Consider the following 25,549-nt stretch of genomic DNA (forward strand, 5'->3'; position numbering starts at 1 on the left):
TATGAAGAAATGTACTGTTTTAACCACTATGGTCATCACTATTTGCAAAAATCTGCTAATCCTAGAAATGTTTTTACTTATAATCAATGGGAACATTGTCCAACACCACCAAAAGGCAGCTCGAAAACATTTTATGAGAAATTCCAATACTTCTCAGGGTTTAATACAACTGATCCAGAAACGTTTTATTTTAAAATGTTAAATAAGACAGGAATGAAAAACATGTTGACAAATACTAAATTGATTTATTCTGAAACATTTTATGAAAAAATATCTACATTTGGTTTTGAATTTTGGAAAAACAACATTGAAACAAAAACCATCTGGGTTACAAAAGATTGGCAGGTACAAGGTCTAGAGGCATTATTCAGAGCCTGCATGATCCCAGAACAGATATTGTTCCTGAATGACACCATTCAACAAACAACCTGTCTTGGCCTAGCCAAGATAAAAGACTTAAACAAACCGTCTATTCCAAAACCCATACCTGTAAGTAATAGCGCTACAGATGTGGAGAAAGACGTATCCCATATTTTACACCAAAACAGAACAAATCCTGATTGGAAGAAATGGTTGATCTGGCCCACAGACACTAATAACTGTCAAGACAGATTCCTGAACAAAACACAGGGGTTCAAACAGACCAGGCCAGACCCAAGATATTCCCAGAGACAACATCCAGGGATAGTTACAACATACAGTGTAGGAAAACTATGCCTCGAATGGCTACAGAAATCTACACTGCAGGAAATTAAGCAACACTTAACTTTACTTAAAGAAGGTGCTGACTTGCGAGATTTCATATTGGGACCTCGCAAACAGCGTCAAAAACGTTTCATATACGCCGGTATACACGCAGCTTACAACGAGGCTTGGAAAGTAGTGCAAATTGAAACTGCTGAAAAAATACGAGAAATTGATCGTAATAATTTGGAAAAATCACTGTCTGTAGTGGACAATGGGTTAACGACTCTGTCCTCCAGAATTTATTCACTGGACAGCATTGTATCATCTGCTATTGATATAATAGAGCAGGATTTGCTATTGTTACAACATGGCCAGTCCCAATTGCGTTCTATTGTACAGCTAGGCTGGACGTTACAAAAACTCCGTTCAGGCTACTTGCCATGGCATCTAACAAACAAAACCTCATTATTTTCTATCTTTAACCTTACAGATAAACAAATCAGTTTGGCACAAAAAGGAGCAGACTATAAGATTCTGAGCATTGAAAAACTTGAGCGATTACCATTGACAATGTCAGAGAGACCTGTCATTGAATGGATAATACATGGTACAATTACAATTCCGATAACAACTTTTCAGTTTCAATATTGCCAACAGTATATACCAGCAGACCTGTATGAAAGGTTGGGTAAAGGATACATCAAGTCAACCTGGAAGTTACCGTACACACATAAATGTTATAGTGAAGGGAAAAAAGAGGTATTTCTTAGTGGTAACAACTGTAAAAATTCACTAAGTGGTACACTTCTGTGTCAAGGTATTAACTTGCATGGAGCCTGCGAAGGTTCATCAAACAACCTTTCATGTCATCTGCACGGCACCCCTGCAACACAGATAGAGCCTTTTTTCAGACAGCTTTCCAACGGCAGCTACGTTCTAATAAGTGACCACAGCTGTTGTGGCATGGTGCCAGGAATTGCCTATCTCATGAGCGTTACTTCCAGGGTCATTTGCTGTATGCAAGTATTGTATCCAAACAGCAAATCAGACATGGAGGCAGCAATATGGCCTTCTCTGAATATCTCTTCTATTCGAATTGATACCATAAGCAGAATGAAGTCTATTCTTTTACAGACAACTGTGCCTTTAACCTCGTCCAAAGAGACGTATGGTCTGCAAGTTGCAAGGACAGCGGCAGAGATACATACACTATTATCGACAAATTGCCCCGTACATTTCGTAGAAATGTTAGGTCAAATCTTAAACATGTATGATACCAGTGGCATCGCACATGTATTTAAGACAATTTTTTCGGGACTATTAGCACCCTTTGAAGCAGTCCTGAACATCTTCCCGAATTTCGTGCACACTGTGTTCGGTGGCCTGCCTCTTCTTTTGGGACTCGTAGCAGGAATTTTATTTTTGTTCCTTCTGCTCCGATATGGCAAGTCAAGTCACAGACAAAACCCAGGCTACAATGGAAGAAACGATCCTAGCGATGAGATACCGAGAAAGGATTACTAAGGTCCTCGGCTTGGCGAAGCTAAGAGATCTGAATACTACCTGGTTTCTTGTATTCAGACCAATCTGGCAAGATTGCATCTTATCTGTGCTTCGATGCCTGCTATGCGGAGAAGAATGCGTGTTGGATGTCTGTCTTACACTACCATCAGCAGTACCTATGGATATCGATACTTTGCTTGGTTTGGTAACGGCTCATGCAACGTGCTGTCCCCAGCGGCTACCTATTCTGATGACGGCATTCGTTGAGACCTAACCATTACGATTAGGTGGCGGTGAGGTACGAGATGAAAGCGGCACACAGGTACAACCTTCAGTGAGCATTGCTGATCCAGACATCGATGATGGCAATGAGTCTCACATATGCACTATTTCTACTTTTTCGGACCTGGTCCAACTTTCACCTACTGTTGTAGACGAATTCTTTGCCAGCCTATCTGAGTTAATGTTCTCTCCTAGCAACGAGAATAACTTTTGAATAACTTTTGAAAACACGAGCACACAGCGTTCCCTGAACTCTGAATTCGGCCTTCAGTTTTGATAAACAGAACTCCTACAAAACTTTTGGAACTATTTTTTGCCCTGAAAGCGAAATTCTTTTCCCGTTCCCAAAATATTTACTTTTTTTGGCACATGGTACTCTGCTTAAAGTAGAACTATTCTTAGAGAACAAGATTTCTATTTTGAAACTCTAGAGACAATATTTTGATTCAGCCTCTAGCACATGTACTGTATTGTATAAATATGTGATGAAATGGTCTCGACTTTTTCTTCTGTATTAAGAGCCATTTCATAAATGTAATATTCGCAATTCATTCAGCCAATATTTATGTATGCATTATCTGAATGATACCACTGCTTGAGAAACGTACAGTATTAATACTCATTTTTCGTGTACATACCGTATAGCATTTCAAATGCATTTTATGTATTTTGGGTTGGATTGGAAAACACATGCATCACTTTATGTTTAGTATTGCTTAGAATTTTAGTAATGATTGACATAATACGTGGATCGGGTGTTGTAAACGTATCTAGGACCCTAATTAAATATTCCCGATTCATGCCCTTATGTGGTTATAACAAATAATATCCTTATAAAGGCATAAGAATCACATCCATATTTAGTCATAGCCAATGCAGTCCAAATACGGCAAGGCTACTCCCATAGACTCCTAGAAAGTACAACGCGTTCTTTAAACAAACCAAGCCTCCAGCAGCCCGGGAAATCCCCCCTGCTTTTGTTTTGATTTGTCCAAGAACTCCTGGAGTCCTGAAAGAACTGTAAGTTCTTAGTGACGTCTTATGTCCAACCTTATGTCAAACTCGGCACCTTCCAGGTATAAATATACCAGTGTTTGCCTTAAGCAAACACACGGTGGTTTGGAGCAGAGCGGCTATCTACTTGCCCGACGCACAGCTGATGCGAGTGCTGAAGGAAGCCGACCCTCCCTTTTGACGCACTGAGAGAGACGCTGTCTTTTCTCCTGCCGAGAAATCCAGCTCCAGTATTTCCAGTCACCCTTGCGGGTTTCTGGGAGATCGAGTCCTGAGAACGAGATACAAGACCTCCTTCATTCTATAACCAAGGTACGGCGCTGATTAGATCCTTAAGAGAATTCTTGATGCAGATTCTTGGCAAACTATCTTAACTTACTTCCTCCTTTCCACGTATTAGGCTTAGGTCAGGTACACCGGGCTAGGCGTCTTTTAGAAACACCAGTTGAGCACGTTTAGTCAACTTTTAACATTGTATGTATTTTATCCGTTTTAAGTATCATATGGCTTAGAAACCATATAAATGCTTTTACAGTATTATTTCATAATACTCCTTTTACTGTACGCACTTTACTTTATGACAAGTATTGCAATTGTGTCAATTCACTTCTCTTGCACGAGAAAGAGGACTGCTCAATAAATAACAACTTTTATTGAAAACGCCCGTCTCTCTATTTCTCTGCACTCTGGTGAAACTAAGCATGCACGATTGACTGAGTAAAATAGCTGTCTATTGTTTTCACATGACTTTGGAGATATACTCCTTATTCTGGAGGGAGCAAAGTTGTCATGTTAATGCGGTTGTCAAAAGCTAATCCCTTCTTGTCTATTCAGGAAAGTTAACTCCTTCATGTTTAATCGAGAAAGTTTCTAGTGACCTCTGAGCTAGCCGGCATTCATAATTAAGTCTAACATATTCAATAGAGACCTAGTCGACCTCAGTCCTACGTCTAAACTATTGTTTATGTTATTCCAATGCGCAGAGCCTATTGGGAATATAGGAACTACACTACAGGTTATGACATCCTTCTGGCTGAAAAAGACTGGCCACCTGAATTTGTCAGGGAGTGCCCACAAGGCGAAGAAATAATTATGCCAGCCTTCTCAAATCATATTCCTATTCATAAAAAATACACCTATGCCAGAAAATGGGCTGTGTGCCAGGCTCCAGCATTATATAAAAACCAAGCGGGATGGGATGAGGACTCTCCTCACCATAAAATTCAGTTACAAAATCAACCTACTGCTCAGAGGCAGTATCCAGTAAAGCAGGAAGCTAAAAAGCAAGTCAGGGAGATCTTAGATCAACTTGAATACCAATGGGTGATTGAAACATGCACCTTGTCAATGAACAATCCTTTTTTTCCTGTCTCCAAACCAGACGAAACATATCGTTTAGTTTTGGATTAAAACATTTAAACTCTTGTTGTAAACCTTTTGCAGTACAAAATTCACACGGTGCAGCACTAATGAATAACATCGTTTGCAAGAAATATAAAACTACATTAGATATTTCAAACTGTTTCTTCTGTCAAAACATTGCACCTGAAAGCAGGTACTTGACCACTTTCTCAATAATGGGGACGCAACAACACTTTTGTCGTCTTCCCCAAGTATTCAAGAATAGTCCATGGTTATTTTCAGAGTTACTACAAACGTATGATTATGAGGCATTATCTTATGTCGAAGACATCTATCTTACAGATGATGATTTGGACAGGCACTTGACCAGGGTGAAAACCATAATACTTGGATTCGCCTCTGAAGGGTATAAATTCAACTTTAAAAAATCAAGACTTGCCCACCTCAACGTCCTATTCTTAGGATACGAACTTTCAAGTGAAGGCAAAAGCCTGGCAGCAAACTTTTTAGAAAAATGTGCGCTGCTCCAACCTCCAAAATCGCTGAAAAACTTACAGCACGACTCCAAATCTGGTGGTAATTAGAGGCACAGACACAGCACCTAAAAAAAAAAAAAAAAAGCTCAGACTCTCAGCCAAAAGCAGGAAATGGAGAGAAGAGAAAAAAGAGATGCTGCTGCCGATGATATCGGAGATGTCGGAACAGGAATGCAAGCAACTATGCTGAGTAAACTTAACGGTGGAAAGGTGGAAAGGGAAGCTATGGCCCAGCAAAGAACATGTGAGGCCCAGGAACAAACCCCAGGAAGACTGGAATATCCTGAAAACACTCAGAATTTGGAAAGCGATCAACCCCCACAAAATGTGGAAATGGAAACGGTATATGCTTCACAAATAACTAATGAGACACAGAGAGGCCCTGAAACTAGGGGGTCCAAAGCAAAGGAAAAGGATTTGGAAAGAAATGAACTTCACGAGAGTGGGAGAATTACAAATAAAAATGCGGAGAAAAATGCAGAAAAAAAACTAGAGAAGGAGAAGGAGAAAGCAAAACGAAAAATGAAAGAGAAAGAGAAAGAGAAAGAGAAAGAGAAAGAGAAAGAACTCGAGAAGGAGAAAGAGAAGGGGAGAGATATAGAGGAAAACGCCAAATTGGAGCTAATGGCCAAGAAAGCTCAGAGGCTACAGACAATAAAAAATGTAAAGGCTACCGCAAAAAATACAGGTTCCCCGACTACTTCTCAGCCTAGAATTTCTAATATCTTCAGCCCCCTACATAAGGATGGCGCGACTAACGCCTTAAAGAATGAAAAATCACAGATCAAACACTCAAGCAATATGAGCGGAACTTGTGTAGATAGCCCTGGTGTGCCCCAAGAGAACATCGATGTAGAGGAAAATGACACGCGAGATCCGAACATCGGTAACCAGATCGTAGCTCCAAGTGTGAGCATTGAAGGGTCTAGGGCACCCACAATGAATAAAGCAATGATGTCTAAGCAATCGGATCAAAGTAAGATGCTTCCATTGGGGAAAGATCTACATCTAGAAAATAAATCATTCTCAGAGGAAGATTCTAACTCAGATATATATGAAACAGGGATGTCCATATCAAGCGAGTCAAGTGAATTAAGTGACACAAGTAAAGCAAGTCCAGATTTACAAATGGGGACCTTATCTTCGGAGGTCTCTGGCTCACATGATTCGAGAAAGCTCAGCAAAATAAATCCAAGGAAAAAACGGGGAAAAAAGAGGACAAGACGCAAAAAAGAATATAATCTCATTAACAAAGAGACAACAGATCCAGGCACTAACACGGATCATGCAAAAACTAGAACAAATCCCCCTCGAAAAAGCCCGATCGTAAAATCAATGGGAGAAACACCACGTCAAAAACGCAGCTCGGCTGAGATAGAAGAAGGAGGCCAAGTATAACGGGAAACGGCTGCGGATCTGGAACGACAAGCGAGCCCTCACTAAGTGATGTGTTGAGCTCAATAAGGAACTCTCATAGGGATGTCAAAAAAGATAGCCAAAGGAACCGTGCTGCCATTGATAAATTGCAAAGTGCAGTTAAAAAAGTCGACAATATTTGTACTGAGATCTCGGAGAGACTAGCCACAGTAGAAACTCGCACGGAAAACCTGGAAACCGACGTCATCAAACTACAAAAGATAGAAAAAGAACATGATGGAATAATTAAAGATCTTATGGCGAAAGTTGAGGATCACGAGAACAGATCCAGAGGGAATAATCTTAGGTTTCTTGGTATCCCAGAAAGTTTTGAAGGAAATGACGCTAGAGGGTCAATGATTACTTTAATTAAAACAGCATTCCCGGAATTGGAAGCTTGGGATATGGATAGAGAGATCCAGCGTGTCCATCGCTTCCCTCTGAATCTACCGAAATACTCTGACAAGCCACGCCAATATCCCAGGGCTATGCTGATTCACTTTGGGAACTTCCTTCTCAGGGAAGCAATCTATGATCTTGCAAGACCCACAAGCCAAAGGGAACATAAAGGGTTTACATTTTTTGTCAGACCAGATTTCGCTCACACCACCGTAGAGCGAAGGTGGAAAATGCGCCAATTATTTGTACCATTTGAAAAAATTGGAGCTAAGGTATTTCTACAGAATCCGGCATGGCTGAAAATTATATTTAAAGGTTCAACTAGAAGCTTTACGAGTGAAATACAAGCCGAAGAATACTTAAGGGAAATTTCAGAGATGGAGACCCGAAATTTGGGGAAATAACAAAATAACATATAAAGAAGCAATAGAAGGAAATGATCATTTTGTGAAAGTATGGGGATTACTAGAAGGGATAAGCAGGGTGGAGTATATCTTTAGTTTAAGTTTAAAATTCAGATGTTGAAACACGTTCTGAACATGTATAAAGGTTTTGGGTAACTTCATTCTCTACAATTCTGTCCAGGCCACGGGGTGCGCTCTGGCGATCTGACCATACGGGCGCCCGCACCTAGGACCCGGGACCTAGGATGCCTCATGGGATGGTAAAGGGGGGATGATGGGGGGAACCAAGGGTGGGATGTGGGAGAAGGGGGGGGAGGATAGGACCAAGGAATGTCAATCACATAAAGGGTGAAAAAGATTGTATTATTGTAGTCACAGACAATCGTGCAATGACTAGGAAACAAAGACATGGATATGACGCTAGGCACATAGCAATAATTCTTACTACATTATGGCTAAGTTATAAATTGTTTCATTAAACATTTGCGGACTCAATGATATCAAAAAAAGACAGAAGGTGGCGGTGGGACTACAATTAATGGAAGCTAATATTGCCTGTATACAAGAAACTCATATCGAAGGATCTCAGCATTATTTATTGAAATCATTAGGGTATAACCTCATCACTGCTTCGACACAGGGAGTCCAAACTAAGGGGGTGGCAATTTTAGCAAAAGGTGGGGGGCTCCAATTTGACAGAGTACTTTCCGATAAATTCGGTAGATGGGCAATCGCCGAATGCAAGTATAATAAGGGTCTAAATAAAATAACAATTTGCACTATTTATGGGAGTGTCTGTGATGAACCGGAGACACTAATAAACGTCTCCAATGAGCTCGCTCATTGGCCCCTACCTCTTATCGTGTGTGGGGATCTTAACGTACATCTCCCTGGGGACTGGACCACGGGTCCGGAATTTAAATACTATGGTAGGAAACCTAGAGTTTTTCGGGCTCTAAAAGACTTGTGTATGGTACACGACCTAACAGATGGGTGGCAACATAATCATTGGGGAGACCCTGGTTTCACATGCTATTCATACCCACACTCGCGACATGCAAGACTTGATTACATGCTTATATCAAACTCATTGAAAAGTGTATGTATGATAGATAAATTACCGCGTCTATTATCAGACCATAACCCGTTAATTTTAAAGTTATCATACACTCTGAATAACCACCCAATTAAGAGCTGGACGTTTGAAAGGGCTCTGTTAAAGAATGAAAAGTATTGCGAACACATGAAGGGGTGGATTTCGGGCTTCATTGCAGATAACTTTGGAAGTGCACCTGTAGCAATCGTATGGGACGCTCTTAAAGCGGGCATAAGAGGCGAGACACTACAATTCTCGCTCAGGTCTAACAAGGAAGGGAAATGCCACCTAGCTGCATTACATCATAACTTGGGTAAAGCCGAGGAGGACCTGATCGTTGCAGCTTAACAAGGCCAGGGGCTAGATAATGCATTATCTCAGGTAGCCGTTGCAAGAAATCTTATTACAGAAATAATAGTGGGAAAGGCCATCATCAAAGCATCAATTAATAAGGAAAAAGTATATGAGCTGAGCGAACTGGTTGGGCACCAGCTAGCGGTGCGTACTAGAGAAGAGGCATCAGCAAGTACTATTAAAGAAATCCAAGACCCCAGATTAGGCCTAAAATCAGAACCAGATAAAGTAAGGGCCGCATTTCAGAGATTTTATCAAGATCTCTATACAGAACCTATAAGTGGATTGGGGGATCCAGATCTATATTTAGATGTAAATCCAGGCCCTAGATTTGAGAAGAAAGATCAGGAAATGCTGGATGAATTACCTAACTGGGACGAGATCCTGATATCTTTAAAAGCATTAAATAGTGGGAAAGCGGCAGGACTGGACGGGATACCATCGGAGTTCTATTTGAAGTTTGCTGATCAATTAAAAATAATAATGATGGTTTTGTTTGCCCACATATTTGAGGGAGGGACCCCCCTTCCTGGTCAGAAGCTAAGATTGTGGTCTTCCTGAGAAAAAAACAAAAATCCGCTTGATTTAGGTTCATATCGCCCAATTACTCTAATTAATGGGGACTCAAAATTTACTCGAAACTTCTGGCGGCCAGATTGGCACCAATAATAAATAAAAGAGTATCAAAACATGAACATGGTTTTATACCAGGAAGGTCAACAACTGACCATGTTCAACGGGTGATCTCGCTATTTGACTATACAGAGTCAACAGGAGACCCTATGGCGCTTATCCTCCTTGACGCAGAGAAAGCGTTTGATAGGGTCTCCTGGAGATTTTTATGGATGGCAATGTCTCATAGTGGAATTAACGACAAATTCATTATGGCTACTCGAGGACTATATAATAAACCGAGTGCTAGAGTATTGGTCAATGGGCTCCTGTCAGAGAACTTTGCATTCACGAGAGGAACTAGGCAGGGATGTCCCTGCTCACCTCTTTTGTTTGCGATATATATCGACCCATTCATTTGTTGGTTGGACAATTGTGTATCTATATTACCAATCCAAATACGTAGCCATAATACCAAAACCTTGGCATACGCCGATGATATCGCGCTTGTCACTAGAGACCCTAATCTAGCCATGCCGGTCATAGAAGAGGAATCACACCTATTTGGATTGGTATCTGGATATAAATTAAATTCTAATAAAACTCAGATTGTGCTAAATAACAAGATTGTGATGGGGGACTCAGGAGTAACTGAGGAGGCCGTATACCTAGGTGTTACAATAAGTGCCAAAATACAAAATATTGTTGATATTAACCTAAACCCATAGATTTCTCGAACCAAGAAGGAGATGGCCCGATTGGATAATTTACATCTGACTATAGGGGGCCGTTGTAATTTGATTAAGATGCTTTTTTCCCCCCGATTTTTATATTTCTTTAGGACTATTTGCCTTGAGTTCTCCCCCAAAATCTTTAGGATTATTGACTCTATACTCTCAAGTTTTATCTGGGGATATAAGAAACCCCGACGGGCCCTTAAACGATTGGTACTACCAAAGGAAAAGGGAGGCTTATCTCTACCAAACTTCAAATTGTATTATTGGGCCACTGTCCTAAAATATTGTGCCAAATTGATTTCGAATGACAGTTCCAATCAAGAGATTCCATCCCCTCAAGAACTTATACTAGGAGAAGATTGTGCTGGTTGCTTTTGGCGACATACAAACGATAACTACTTTAAGAAAGTCAAGTTTAAGACTATTGTAGGGGCTTATAAAGTATGGAGCAGCATTCGTAAGATCTTGGGGTTTGGGCGATTTTCATTTTACACACCAGTGAGCAGTAATAATGATCTGCCCCTCATATTTCATGATAGCTGTATAAGCAGATGGGTCGCGGCAGGGATGGTGCAATTGGGCTGCTTTCATAAACAAGGCTGTCTTAAGATGTTTGAAGATCTGCATGAGGAATATAATATTAGCCATAGGGACTTCTTTAAGTTTTTGCAGGTCAGAGATTTCCTAACAAAGAAAACTGGTGGGCGGGAGAACTTCCGGAACAATCAATTGATTGATAATCTATGTAAAAAAACGACTCCCAGGATCGGGGAAATTTATGAAACATTGAATTTAGCGTCCCCAGATGATATGGACAAACAATGCGCTATTTGGCAGGACCAACTGGGAGTACATTCCACAATCCCCCGTATGGCATATGACTTAGCTCTTAACTCGCTAATGTCGATAAAGCTACAGGCACAATTTTATAAAACTTTCTTCTTCCTATATTACACCCCTAAGAAAATCACCAAATGGGGAACAGGGAAGGGAACGACATGTCCTCATTGTGCATGGGGCTGATATTATACATATATTTGCTACATGCAACACGCTCACAAACCTGATTAAAGATATCTCAGAATTTTTATCAGAAGTATGTCAAACAAGATTAGAAATCTCAACGGAGGAAATCAAGCTGGGGGTAGCAAATAGTGAACTGCAGACAAACACTCAGGGGTTGATATTTGTGGCCATGGCTATACTTCGATTTACTATTGCCTCAGCCTGGCTAGATCCTAATCCACCTGCATTTCAACAATGGAGGGCTAGGCTATTGGCGACTTGTAGTCTGGAAGTTGCAATTTATAGCAACAAAGGTGCTAAAAAAAGATTGAGGGGCATGCGGATCTGGTCACCGCTCTTGTTGTGGATCCAGAGACATACATGACTGTATTTTGTCTATATATTACTATTATCAATTATCTTTCTTTGTATTCTCAGGAAATGCACACTATACTGGATTAATTTCTGATCAATGTATATAATAAGATTATATATTATTATTATCAATTATCTTTCTTTGTATTCTCAGGAAATGCACACTATACAGGATTAATTTCTGATTTATGTATATAATAAGTCGCTTATTTTTTTTTACATGTTCTTGGTCAGGGAGAGGGGGGCGGGGAGGGTGGGAATGCATTTATTATGTACAAATTGTCCATAAAAAGATTTTTAAAAGAAAAGAAAAACTTACAGTCAATTTTAGAATTCCTAAACTTCGGAAGAACTTATATTCTGAATTAAGCAGAAAGGGTTAAACCTCTCTACGAACTAATCAAACCTGATTCCAAACCTACTAATTGGACTCAAAAACACACAAATTTTGCGTTCAGTACAAACTGACATGTTGGCAACAACACACCTACAAAAACGCGACAATGTACGCAACCTTTTAAATCGAATCATCCTAGGGAGATGCGGATTCACATACCTAACCTTTAATGAAGGTGAAAAGGTACCAATAGCTTACAAATCACACTTGTACACACAAGCTGAAATGAAATTTACTTCAACAGAAAATATTCTGACAGCGGTTCAAACTGCGGTAGCAAAGGAGAGAGCCCTCGCACAGGGTAAACGTATTAAAGTTGTTACACCTGTACCTGCCTTAGAGGCAGTGACAAAGGCAAGCAATCGAAATGCAAAAGCTCTACATCCAAGATGGATACAATGGGTTAATTCTCTTGCTGCAACAGACGTTGAATACGTTTTTGAACCATATTTGAAGACACAAGAATTTCTCCAATATGAACAAGAATGACCTCTGCCTACTGAAATTCTACCTCTAGAACATTACGGCTGTATAATATATATACAGACGGATCAGCAGAGCCCGCAATTGGGGGTAAACAAGCTAATAGTGCAGCGTGCGAGATTGTTAAAGGTCGCTGGCGCGATGGTAAATTCAGACCTATGGTCACAAAAACTCAATCTCTAAGAGACTGTACAGCTCAGCGAGCTGAACTCCATGCTTTCAATATGGCCCTTGAAAATACCGATCGCGAATTCCCCACATTCATAGTGTGCGATTCGTATTGCTGCGTCCAGTCTTACAATCAATATCTGCAGAACTGGGTTCAAAGTGGTTTTAAAAGTGCAAAATGTGGCACAATCAAGCATAAAATGCTTTGGGAACAAGCAGTTCTTTTACAGAAAGAACTACAAAAGACTCACGTGATCCATACACTGAGTCATCAGCGTGATGGCGTTCACGTTGAAGGGAATTCATTGGCTGATGAAGCCGCAAAGGCATCTGTGCAAACGGCTTCCGTAGCTGCAATTACTCGTTTAAAAACGAAGATAGACAGCAAAATAATGCAAGCAGTCACTGCTTTACTAAAAGACAGTGGTAAAACACTACCAAAAGGCTATCCACTCAAGTACTCCTATATAACTGATGCGAATAATGTTCTGTCTGCTCGAATCCCTGGAGTGGGGGATAGAGCAATCCCAAACATGGAACACAGGTTAGGACTAATCTTAGCGGCACATGAAGGGCTTGCCTCTGCACACGCAGGTGTTTCCGCCACAGTTTCATTATTAAAACAGCAATAATGGTGGCCGTGCATGAGGAAACAAACCAGAAACTATGTTTTGGGATGTGAAATCTGCCAAAAAATGAAAGTTTCAACAGTGAAACGCCCGGCGCAGATGCCCCTTCTAATTTCAAATAAACCATTAGTATCTGTTTACCTGGACCACTGTGGTCCCTTACAAAGGGATGGCAACTATAAATATATCATGGTCGCATTGGATTCATGCACAAGATTCATTTGGATGTGGCCTCAGCGCTCGGCTGATGCCCGAAGTGTTATAAAAGATTTTTGAGTCTTTATCGGCACATACGCAATCGGCACGCTACGTTCTGACCAGGGTCCTGCTTTTAGCTCTAGGGTTTTCAAGGAGGCCATGGCCAGCTTGGGCATTGCATTGCGATTTTCGAGTCCATTCCATCCTGAGGGAAATTCGGTTGTGGAGAGAAAAAAACGTGACATAAAGCAATCTATAACAGCTAGGGTATTTGGTTTGGGTGATGGGTGGGTCAAACATCTAATAAATGTCCAAAGTAGTCTTAATAACCTGCCAAGAAATTCTCTGGGTGGAATCACTCCATATGAAATCCTTTTTGGTACTAGAATGTTGATTGAAGATCTCGATCGTCACACTTCAATGGTGGAACAAAAACCCATTGATATCAAAGATCGTTTAGCTGTTTTACAGGACTTAATGAAACTTGAAGAAGTCTAAGCAACACCAGCGAAAAACCAACGGCCACTGAAGAAAAACCACCTGTCCCAGCAAGACCTGTCTGGATTCCAAAGATTGGGGATCTGGTCAGGGAAAAAAGAGCGGACAAGAAGGAATTTGGGCCTTCTTACAGAAAACCTAGCAGTCCACGGATCAAGAACAGTGCTACTGCGCCCCTTGCTGGAAAAATGGAGAACCGGTCTGTATCAATTGACCTGGTAAAACCACACCATGTGGCCGATAATAAGTAGTAGGCCCAGTGGGCTCCCAAGATGTAGCAGACGACCAAATCTTGCTACTATCCAAAAGGTTCAAACTGAAAGACTCATCACCTTTGAAGATTCTAAAGTAAGAAAAGAAGGCCTATGCAACAAAGCCATGGAACTTGTGCCTCTTGAAACCCAAAACACAGTTCGTCAAGAAACTCCCATCTACAATGAAGTAGCATCTGACTATACAAGCATGTCAAGGGAATAAGCAACTCCAGCGATTTCAAAGAATCCGGATGCAATACCAACTATTGACAGAACTGCCTCTTGCTATTTTATCAACTTTGATAACTTTTCTGAGTATCCCAGTGAACCTGAAACTACTCCAGCAAATAAAACTTTCAAGGACAAATTAACGGAACTTGGTCAAGAGCTTGTCAAAACATATCTGGTTTCACCATGGGTTGAATTTTGGATTGGATTAGGTGTATTTTATCTCCTTCTATGGCTCATTCTTGTTTTAAGTTTGGGGAAGCTGATAGATGGAAAACACATTAACATGGACACAGCAAGTAAGAACATCAACTTGCTCCTGAAGCCACAAATCATCTCACCGCGAACAACGAGACCTGTCATCAGTGAACATCACAGCGGTTCCTCTACCTGGTGGAGTAGCTTGGGATACAACTGATTGTGACATTTATGGCCCTGTCGAGCTGCTGAAAATTCCACACCAATTTAAGGTTTCCTAGAGTGACTTTGTTTCACCCAGCACATTTTTTGATGATTGGGACTTTGAAACTGTTAATAACATGATGGCAGACTTAGAAATGTCAGCTAAATTTACAAAACATGAATACTTAGAAGGTTCATCAAATTATGAAGGAATGTATTGTTTTAATCATTTTGGCCATCATTACTTGCATAAATCTGCAAACCCTAGAAATATTTTAACTTATAATCAATGGGAACATTGCCCAACACCTCCAAAAGGTAGTTCTAAAACATTTATTAGAAAATTTCCATATTTTACAGGTTTTAATGTTACAAACTCAGAAAGTTTTTACTTTAAAAATGTGAATGAGACAGGCATGAAAAGTATGTTGACAAATACTAAACAAATTTATTCTGTGGCCTTTTATGCTCAATTGTCCACCTTAGGCTTTGAATTTTGGAAAGACAACATTGAGACAAAAACTGTTTGGGGCACAAAAGACTGGCAGGTACAAGGTCTAGAAGCATTGTTCCGAGCCTGCATCAAAGAACAAATGATGTTTTTAAATGACACTGTTCAACAGACATCTTGTCTTGGCATTGCTAAGATAAACGATTTAAACAAACCGTCCATACCTAAACCCACACCTGATAGTAATTTAACTTCAGGTGAGGAGGTAGACGTAAACTATATTTTACAACAGAACAGAACAAATCCTGAATGGAAATAATGGTTAATCTGGCCCACAGACACGAATACCTATCAAGATAGATTCCTGAACAAGACACAAGGGTTCACAGTAACTCCGCCAGATCCAAGATATATCCAAAGACAGCATCCAGGGGTAACAACAACTTATAGTGTAGGTAAAGTATGCCTTGAATGGCTGCAGAAATCTACACTTCCAGAAATAAAACAGCACTCATCTTTACTTAAAGATGGTGTTGATTTATGAGAATTCCTACTGGGACCTCATAATCCACGTCATAAACATTTCATATACGCCGGTATACACGCTGCATACAATGAAGCATGGAAAGTCACGCAAATTAAATCAGTCAATCAATCAATCATGCCATTTGTATAGCGCACTACTCACCCGGGAGGGTCTCAAGGCGCTTGGGGGGAGGGGTATGCTACTGCTCGAACAGCCAGGTCTTGAGTTGTTTCCTGAAGGCGAGATGGTCCTGGGTCAGCCGGAGGTGGATGGGGAGGGAGTTCCAAGTCTTGGCAGCCAGGTAAGAGAAGGATCTTCCTCCGGCGGTGGCTCTTCGGATGCGTGGTACGGCTGCGAGGGCGAGGCTGGTGGACCGTAGCTGGCGGGTGGGCGTGTAGAAGGTCAGGCGGTCGTTGAGGTACTTGGGGCCCAGGTCGTGGAGAGACTTGTGTGCGTGGGTGAGGAGCCGAAACTTGATCCTCTTGTCGACGGGGAGCCAGTGCAGGTTCCTCAGGTGGCTGGAGATGTGGCTGCGTCGGGGGACATCCAGGATGAGTCGGGTGGAGGCGTTCTGGATGCGCTGGAGTCTTTTCTGTAGCTTGGCTGTGGTTCCGGCGTCGAGGGTGTTTCCGTAGTCCAGTCGGCTGGTGACGAGTGCCTGGGTGACAGTCTTCCTGGTCTCGGTCGGGATCCAGCGGAAGATCTTGTGAAGCATACGCAGGGTGTTGAAGCACGATGAGGAGACGGCGTTGACTTGTCTGGTCATCGAGAGGGAGGGGTCCAGGATGAAGCCCAGGTTGCGTGCGTGGTCGGTTGGCTTTGGTGCGGTGCTCAGGGCTGGAGGCCACTAGGACTCGTCCCAGGCGGAGGCGAAGATCCCAGGATGAGGACTTCCGTCTTGTCCGAGTTCAGTTTCAGGCGGCTGTCCTTCATCCACTCGGCGACGTCTTTCATCCCTTCGCGTAGGCAGGTTCTGGCGGTGTCGGGGTCTCTGGTGAGGGAGAGGATCAGCTGGGTGTCGTTGAGATGATGTTGAGGTTGTGCTGGCGTGCGATGGCTGCGAGAGGTTTCATGTAGATGTTGAAGAGGGTGGGGCTGAGTGAAGATCCTTGCGGGACGCCGCAGATGACTTCGGTGGCCTCGGAGCGAAATGGGGGGAGGCGGACACTATGTGTTCTTCCGGCGAGGAACGAGATGATCCACTCCAGTGCCTTCTCTTGGATACCGATGTTGCTGAGGCGCTGGACTAGGGTGCGGTGCAGACCGTGTCGAACGCAGCGGAGAGGTCCAGGAGGATGAGGACCACTGTTTCCCCCTTGTTGAGCAGGGTCCGGATGTCGTCGGTGGCTGCGATGAGGGCGGTCTCGGAGCTGTGGTTGGCTCTGAAGCCGGACTGCGAGGGGTCGAGGGATCCGTTCGTCTCAAGGAAGGCGGTCAGCTGTCTGTTGACGATCTTCTCGATGACTTTAGCAGGAAAAGGGAGGAGCGAGATGGGGCGGAAGTTTTTGAGATCGGTGGGGTCCGCTGTAGGTTTCTTCAGGAGGGCGCTGATCTCGGCGTGCTTCCAGCTCTCCGGGAAGGTGGCGGTGTTGAAGGAGGCGTTGATGATGTTCCGGAGTTGGGGTGCGATGGTGGAGTCGGCCTTGTTGAAGACGTGGTGTGGGCAGGGGTCGGTCGGTGATCCGGAGTGGATGGTGTTCATCGTGCGGGCTGTGTCTTCGGTGGTCACCGTGGTCCAGGTGCGAAGGGTGGGGGTGGGGGGCGTTGGTTCGACGGTTGGGTGCGTGGGTGGGGTGCCGAAGCTGTTGTGGATGTCGGCGATCTTGCGGTGGAAGAACGAGGCGAGGGAGTCGCAGAGGTCTTGTGACGGAGTGATTTCGTTGGTGCCGGTGCTGGGGTTGGAGAACTCCTTGACGATAGTGAAGAGCTCTTTGCTGTCGTGGGCGTTGTTGTCCAGTCGTTCCTTCAGGGATTTCTTCTTGGTGGTGCGGATGAGCTGGTGGTGCTTGCGGGTAGCGTGTTTGAGGGCGGTCATGTTGTCGGTGGTCCGGTCGAGGAGCCAGGCTTTCTCGAGGGTGCGGCAGGTCTTCTTGGAGTCCTTGAGGTCGTCGGTGAACCAGGATGCCTTCTTGCTCCTGGGTCTGCTGGGAGGGTTCTTTAGTGGCGCGAGGTCGTCGGCGCAGGCGGTCAGCCACTGTGTGAAGTTGCGGGCTGCTTCGTTGGGGTCCGTTGTGTTGGCGGGTGGGCTCTGGCTGAGGGAGGTGGTGAGCTGGTCTGCGGTGATCTTGCTCCAATTCCTGTGAGGTACCTGTTGCGGGTGGTGGTGGGTCGTGGCTCTTTTGAAGCTGAAGTGGACGCAGCTGTGGTCGGTCTAGTGGAGTCCAGTGGCGTGGCTGAAGGTGATGTACTTGCTGGAAGAGAAGACGGGATCAAGCGTGTGGCCGGCGTAGTGGGTGGGGGTGTTGACCCGTTGCATGAGTCCAAGGTTGGTGAGGTTTTCCAGCAGGGCGGTGGTGTTGCGGTCCTTGTTGTTCTCCAGGTGGAAGTGAGGTCCCCGAGGAGGATGTAGTCGGTGGAGGGGAGGGCGTGCGGGCTGATGAAGTCTGTGATATCTTCGCTGAATTGTGTGCGTGGTCCCGGGGGTCTATAGACGAGGGTGCCTCTGAGGGTCGTCTTAGGGTCGGTGTGAATCTGGAAGTGGAGATGTTCGGCTGCGGCGAAGGAGTCGTTGGCGTCGGTCGTGATGCGGATGGTGTTCCTGTGGACGATGGCGATGCCACCTCCGGTCTGGTTGATGCGGTCCCTCCTGATGATCTTGTACCCGTCCGGGATGGCGATGGCGATGTCGGGTGCAGAGGAGGCGTTCATCCAGGTTTCCGTGAGGAAGGCGACGTCCGGTGATGTAGTGTCGAGGAGGTTTCAGAGTTCCACGGCATGTCTGTGGACAGAGCGGGTGTTGATCAGGATGCACTTGAGGTGGTTGCTGCTGGTGTTTGTCTTGGCGGGTGCGAGGCAGGTTCGGAGGCAGGTGAACTTGCAGGTGCAGCAGGTGAAGGGTCCGTGGGTGCGTCTCGGGGTGGCTCGGCAGCAGGCGTGGGTCCGGCCGGCATTGAGTGCGTTGAGAGTGGCGGCATCGTAGGTCAGTCGGGTCGTCTTGCCTCGGCGGGGAGGGCCAGGGGTCCTGGCGCTGGGTGCGGGCCAGGCGCGGACGGGCGCAGACGGGCTTACCTTTGGCGCACCTTCGGCGCTCAATCTGTGCTCCCGCTGCGCGGTCGCTCTGGGGGTGTCATAAGTAAGGAGCCGGGAGGGAGGAGCAGCTGGGTGGCGGGAGCGGGGCGGCGAATGGAATCACAGGGGGGCGGGGCCGCAGGGAGGCAGCGGCGGGAAATTCCAAGAAGCAGCGGGCAGCGGGAAATTCCCAGGAGCAGCGGGAAATTCTCAGGAGCAGCAGGAAATTCCCAGGAGCAGCGGGCAGCGAGCAAAGGAATCTGCAGGCAGGATGCGGCAAAGGCAGGCAGGAGCGGCAGCAGTGAGTGGGGCCACCAAGCCCTGTGGCGGGCTGAGCGGTCACAGCTGAAAGAATACGAGAAATGTATCATATTAACTTGGAGAAATCACTCTCTGTAGTTGACAATGGGTTAACAACTCTGTCGTCCAGAATATATTTTTTGGACAGCATTGTATCCTCTGCCATAGAAATATTGGAACAGGACTTGCTAATGTTACAACATGGCCAGTCTCAATTACGTTCTATAATACAGTTAGGCTGGAAGTTACAAAACCTTCGTTCTGGCTATATGCCCTGGCGTTTAATCAACACTACGTCATTGTTTACTGTGTTTAACCTTACAGATTAACAAATCTCGTTGGCACAGAAGGGAGCAGACTATACAGCATAGAATAACTGGAGAGATTACTTTTGACCATTTCTGAGAAACCATCAGTTGAATGGATAATACATGGCACCATCACGATACCAGTGACGACTTTCCAGTTTCAGTATTGCTTAAAACACATACCAGCAGGCCTGTATGAAAGATTGGGTAAAGAATACATTAAGTCGACCTGGGATTTACAATACACACACAAATGTTGGAGTGGGGGAAAGGAGGTATTTTTTAGTGGTAAAAATTGTAAAAACTCACTAAGCGGTACACTATTGTGTCAAAGTATTAATTTACACGGAGCCTGTGAGGGTTCTTCCAATAACCTTTCTTGCCACCTGCAGGGTTCGCCCACAGCGGTCATAGATCCAATTTTTAGGCAGCTTTCCAATGGTAGCTACATTGTGTTAAATGATCACAGCTGTTGTGGAATGATGCCAGAAATAGGCTATCTCGTTACTGGGTCAGCCAGGGTCACTTGTTGTATGCAAGTATTGTTTCCGAAAACCAAGACAGACGGGGAGTCGCCACTATGGCCTTCACTGAACATCTCTTCTATACGAATTGATACTTTAAGCAGAATGAAAGCCATTCTTTTGCAAAAAACCATGCCACTGATCTCGTCCAGAGAGACGTATGATCTGCAAGTTGCAAGGTCCTCTGCAGAGATACATGCATTATTATCTACAAACTGCCCAATACATTTCACAGAAATGTTAGGTCGTATCTTTAACATGTCTGATACCAGCAGTATTGCACATGTATTTAAGACGATTTTTTCGGGACTGTTAGCACCGTTTGAAGCTGTCCTGGGCATTTTTCCTAACTTCGTACACTCTGTGTTCGGCGGCCTGCCTCTCATTTTGGGACTCGTAGCAGAGATCTTATTTTTATAACTCCTGCTCCGTTATTGCAAATCCGGCCACCAGCGATACCCAAATCAGCATGGAGGATGCGCTCCAGGCCATGAGGTATCGTGAGAGAATAACACAGATCCTTGGCTTGGCTCGTTTGAGAGATCTGAATAGCACATGGTTCCTGTCATTCAGACCAATCTGACAAGATTGCATCTTACCTGTTCTACGAGGCCTGCTTTGTGGAGAGGAATGCGTGTTAGATAACTGTCTAACACTACCACCCGCTATGCCAATGGATGTTGACGCATTACTGGGTCCGGTAACGGCTCATGTGTTGTGTTGCCCCCAATGGCTACCAATCCTGATGACGGCGTTCATTGAGATCTCACCGGCAAATCCAACTGGAGGTGAGATACGCGGACCAACAGGCACACAGGTACCATCTACTAGGAACATAGCTAAGGCGACTGACGCTGACGGCGATGCTTCACATCTGTGTACAATTGACCTTCTTAATGATGTGGTTGAACTTTCATCTACTCTGGTAGACGATTTCTTTGCCAGCCTTAATGACTTAATGTTTTCTCCTGACAGCGAGAATAACTTTTGAAATTATCACACAGCGTTCTTTTTGGAACTCTGAAATTGGACCTTCACTTTTTTCAAAATAAAAGCTTCCAAGTTTGGAACTCTATTTCACTACAATTTAATTTGACTTTTTTCCAAAACAGACTGAACGTTGGCACAAAGTAATCTGCTTAAAGTAGAACTATTCTTAGAGAACAAGAATTCTTTGACTACTTCCTAGAAACAATATTGACCTAATGCACAAATTAAACTAGCTTGTATATTCTGCTTTGGGATGGTCTTGACTTTTTTTCCTGCATCTAGAGCCATTTTATAAATGTAAATTTCGTGATTTATTTGGTTAGCATTGCTAATATCATATCATATGCTTACAATGAAATCATTGTTTTTAGATGCATACTGTACAAATGCTCATTTTGTGTATGACCATTTTTAAAATACATGTCATGTATTTTTGGGTGGGATTGTAAAAACATACTATGGCTTCTATGTTTTAGTGTTTACTCTTAGATGAACATAATAGCATGGAGTGGGTGTTGTAAACCATTTTAGGACACTATTGTAAATTTCCCTACATAGCTATAAATCACTATGTCCTTATATAGGCATAAGAATCATAACCATATTTAGACATAGCTCATGCAGTCCAAATACGGCAGGGCTACTTCCACTAGTTCCGAAAATCTACAACGATTTCTTCGAAAACTCGGCTTCTCTGGACTTTCCCTTGCTCGAGAACTGACTTGTCCAAGAACTCATGGAGTTTTCAAAGAACCGAGAGTCTTTAATGACGTTATTATGTCCACCTTTACGTCAAACTCTGCAATTTCAAGGTATAAATATGCCCACACTTGCTTTAGCAAACACACGGTGGTTTGGAGCAGTTTGACTATCTACTTGCCTGGCGCATCCTGCTACAGCAAGTGCCGAAGGAAGCCGACCCTCCAGCAGACGCACTGAGAGAGACGCTGTCTTTTCTCCTGCCGAGAAATCCAGCTCCAATGTTCCAAGCTACCCTAGCGGGTTGCTGGGAAATCGAGTCCTGAGCCTGCCCTTCTTCATTCCAAACTAAGGTACGGAGCTGATTAGACCCTAAGAGAAATCTTGGACAGATTCTTGGCAAAAGAATAATCTATTTATGCTACACCTCACTTAATTCTTCCCTTGTACTAAGCTTAGGTTAGGTACACTGGGTAGGCGTTTTTTAGAAGCACCAGTTGAGTACTTTTAGCCTCTGTTATTTATGTATGTATTTATCTATGGTTTAGGAACCATACAATGCTCTTACAGTATTATTTTATTCTACTCTTTACACTGTATGTATTATATTTTACAACCAGTTTTACGATTGTAGCAGTTCATTTCTTATGCTTGAGAAAGAAGACTGTTCAATAAAACCTTTTTATTGAAAACGCCTGTATCTTATTTTCTCTGCGCCTCTGGTGAAACGAAGCATGCACGATTGACTGAGTGAAATATCTACCTATTGTTTCCACGACTCTGATGATCAGTTTTAACTTGGGGAAACAAAGTTGTCATGTTTATGTGGTTGTCAGAAACTAATCCCTTCTTGTGAATTCAAGAAAGTTTCTAGTGACCTCTGAGCTAGCTGGCACTCACAATTAAGTCTATATATTCGATAGAGACCTAGTAGACCTCAGTCCTACGTCTAAACTATAGGATATATTATTCCAATGCGCAGAGCCTATTGGGAATATAGGAACTACACTACACTACAACTCTCTGAAGCAAATATGTAGTGATATCCCTTCTACATTTCTAAGGTATTCAGTGTTGGTCCACAAGGCAGATATAGACTCTGTCAGGGGTTCATTTGTGGCACTCAGTTCAGTGATGAAACTGATAGCATGTAAAACATTTGAATACAAAAAAGTATATTTAAAAACGTAGTGGAAAAATAAAAGTTATTAAAATTGTTGTTAGCATATATGTTTATGAAAATATAAAGGTAGAAAGTCTTATTTTACAAGAGGTTGTGGAAAATTAGCATAAAGCAGATCAGTTATTTGGTGCTATATTTCAGAGCAAAATGAGTCCACACATAAAAAAAATAGCTCAAAAAATTCAATTGCTTCAAACAAAAGAAGCTCTCAATCTAGTTGCTCGCATTACCATACTATAATTTTGCTGCGAACTGCAGCATGATTTCGCCACGTGTCACAATGGCGTGATTTTGCACATTTTGGGTTACAACCATAGCACAAAATTCCCCGAATTATGCTAATACCCCAGTATACTTAAAATTTTGTCCAGTATAATTTGAACCACAACATTTGTGAATTCATCATAGATATTGTTTAATCTCTACCTGTTATTTCCTTCTTTTTCTCAAAATGTTTTTGTGGTTGCCACTTTAGGGGGCATGCTCCTGTATCAAGTGCCTTGCCATCCTTGTGGCAGTGGTATCGATATAAGCATTCTACTAGTAATGTAGGGCTTCTCCCTAAGGTATAAGGTATAAGGAGTCTGCCACCGCGCTGTAGAAGGACACGGAGAAATGGAAGTCCCCACAGGTAGAGTTATCCTGCAAAGAGGCTTTACTGCCAGTCCCCAGTTGTTGGGCCTGAGGCTGAAACCGCAGATTTTTGTTTTAATCCTTTGACGCTAACAAGGCCACACAATGGAAAGTGGAAACTCAGCGCATGAAATATAGATGGCGGCTCCGAAAAAGCCTGAAGTTCAAGGCGAACTGGCGACGCGCGTGACTGGAGAAGCTTTAACGATGACAGAGGCCTTTGTGCTGCATCTGAAGGGCGTTTTTATCTTTTCCACATAACGGCGTATTGTGTGTCCCTGGTTACAATGCACCCGGTCACCCAGGGAGACCTGCAAGCCCTTAACTAATAGGAGTTAATACGTGACTGCAGGTGCCGCTTCCGGGAGGGCGGACGGGGTCCTTCGGGAGCGCACCTGCGCCTTGGCGCCAGTCTCGCGAGCAGCAGCTGTTCAGGACAAAGCCCCTTGAATGAGCACGTGGATGGGTGAGCACGTGGAGCCGTTTTATTAAAAGTCACCCGTGTGCAAAGGGCACTTTAGCTCACGCGCAAATGTCAAGCTTGTTAGTGATGACGAACATCGGAAAACAGTTTTAGATCCTATACAGATACAGGTAGTTGGGTAGGCTGTGCAGATGTTGATTGTAGGTCGGTGTTTGGAAGGTGTGTGTATGGAAATATGTGCGTGTGTGTACGTTTGTACATTACAGATAACCAATAATATATTATAATGTCGTTTGTTGGTTCTGGTGGGATCCCATTTGCAAAATGAGGGGCCAATCCAATAGCTGTTTCACAGCCTCTGTTTATTTTGTTAATATGCAATTGTACACTGCAACGGTTCTAAACCTTTAACCTTCTGAGGATCCCCAGTGAATTTCTATGGGAAGCTGCGACCCCGCCTAAGCAATTTTAACGATTTGACCGCAAAACAATACACAAGTATACAGAAATAAGAATACATAAAAAAGGCACAAATTATTAAATATGTTATTTAATCCACGAACAAAAAAAATTAGAAAATCAAATTTTTTATGGGTACGTTCGAGCTTTTAAAAACGTCGTTTTATTTCTAAAAGGCAAAGATATATAATAGACTTGAATATCACTTTGTGTGCTTTAATTGAGGCCACTGACCCTCCATACCACTTGCCCTGCTCCCACGGTTCAAGATAAGGATACCATTTCAATTTTAGCAACCAATTTCAAATTCTTTAACATTTATGAAGCATTTTCAAACTTTTGCTTTTCTTTATGTGTATGTGCTCTATTGATCTGCCAATATTGAATTTTCTCCCGGGTATGAATTGCAGAACATCATGGTAAGGGGCATTTTTTATCATTTATAGGTTCTTGAAATGCTTTCCGAATCTTTTCAAGGTTCTGGGATTCTTTTTCCCCCTCAGGCATACATGTCATCATTTGGTAACAGATACGGTGATTTGAAAAACAAATTCGGACAATTACAATTTCTATTACATTGAATAAAAGTGTTTTAAGCAGGAAAATGTGAAATGAAGTCAATTTTGTCTTTAGAAGAATTATCACACAGGAATCTTTGCACTTACTTTGTGCTTATTTTGACTGGATCATATGACTAATGTTTCATAAGTAAGTGACACAGCACGTGACAGTCAAAACTTCATTTTTGGGTCTGGCCAAGTATAGGTTTAACTATGTGATAGAAT

The sequence above is a fragment of the Lissotriton helveticus genome, chromosome 5_1, assembly GCF_964261635.1.
Source record: "Lissotriton helveticus chromosome 5_1, aLisHel1.1, whole genome shotgun sequence".
NCBI classification, from domain to species: domain Eukaryota; kingdom Metazoa; phylum Chordata; class Amphibia; order Caudata; family Salamandridae; genus Lissotriton; species Lissotriton helveticus.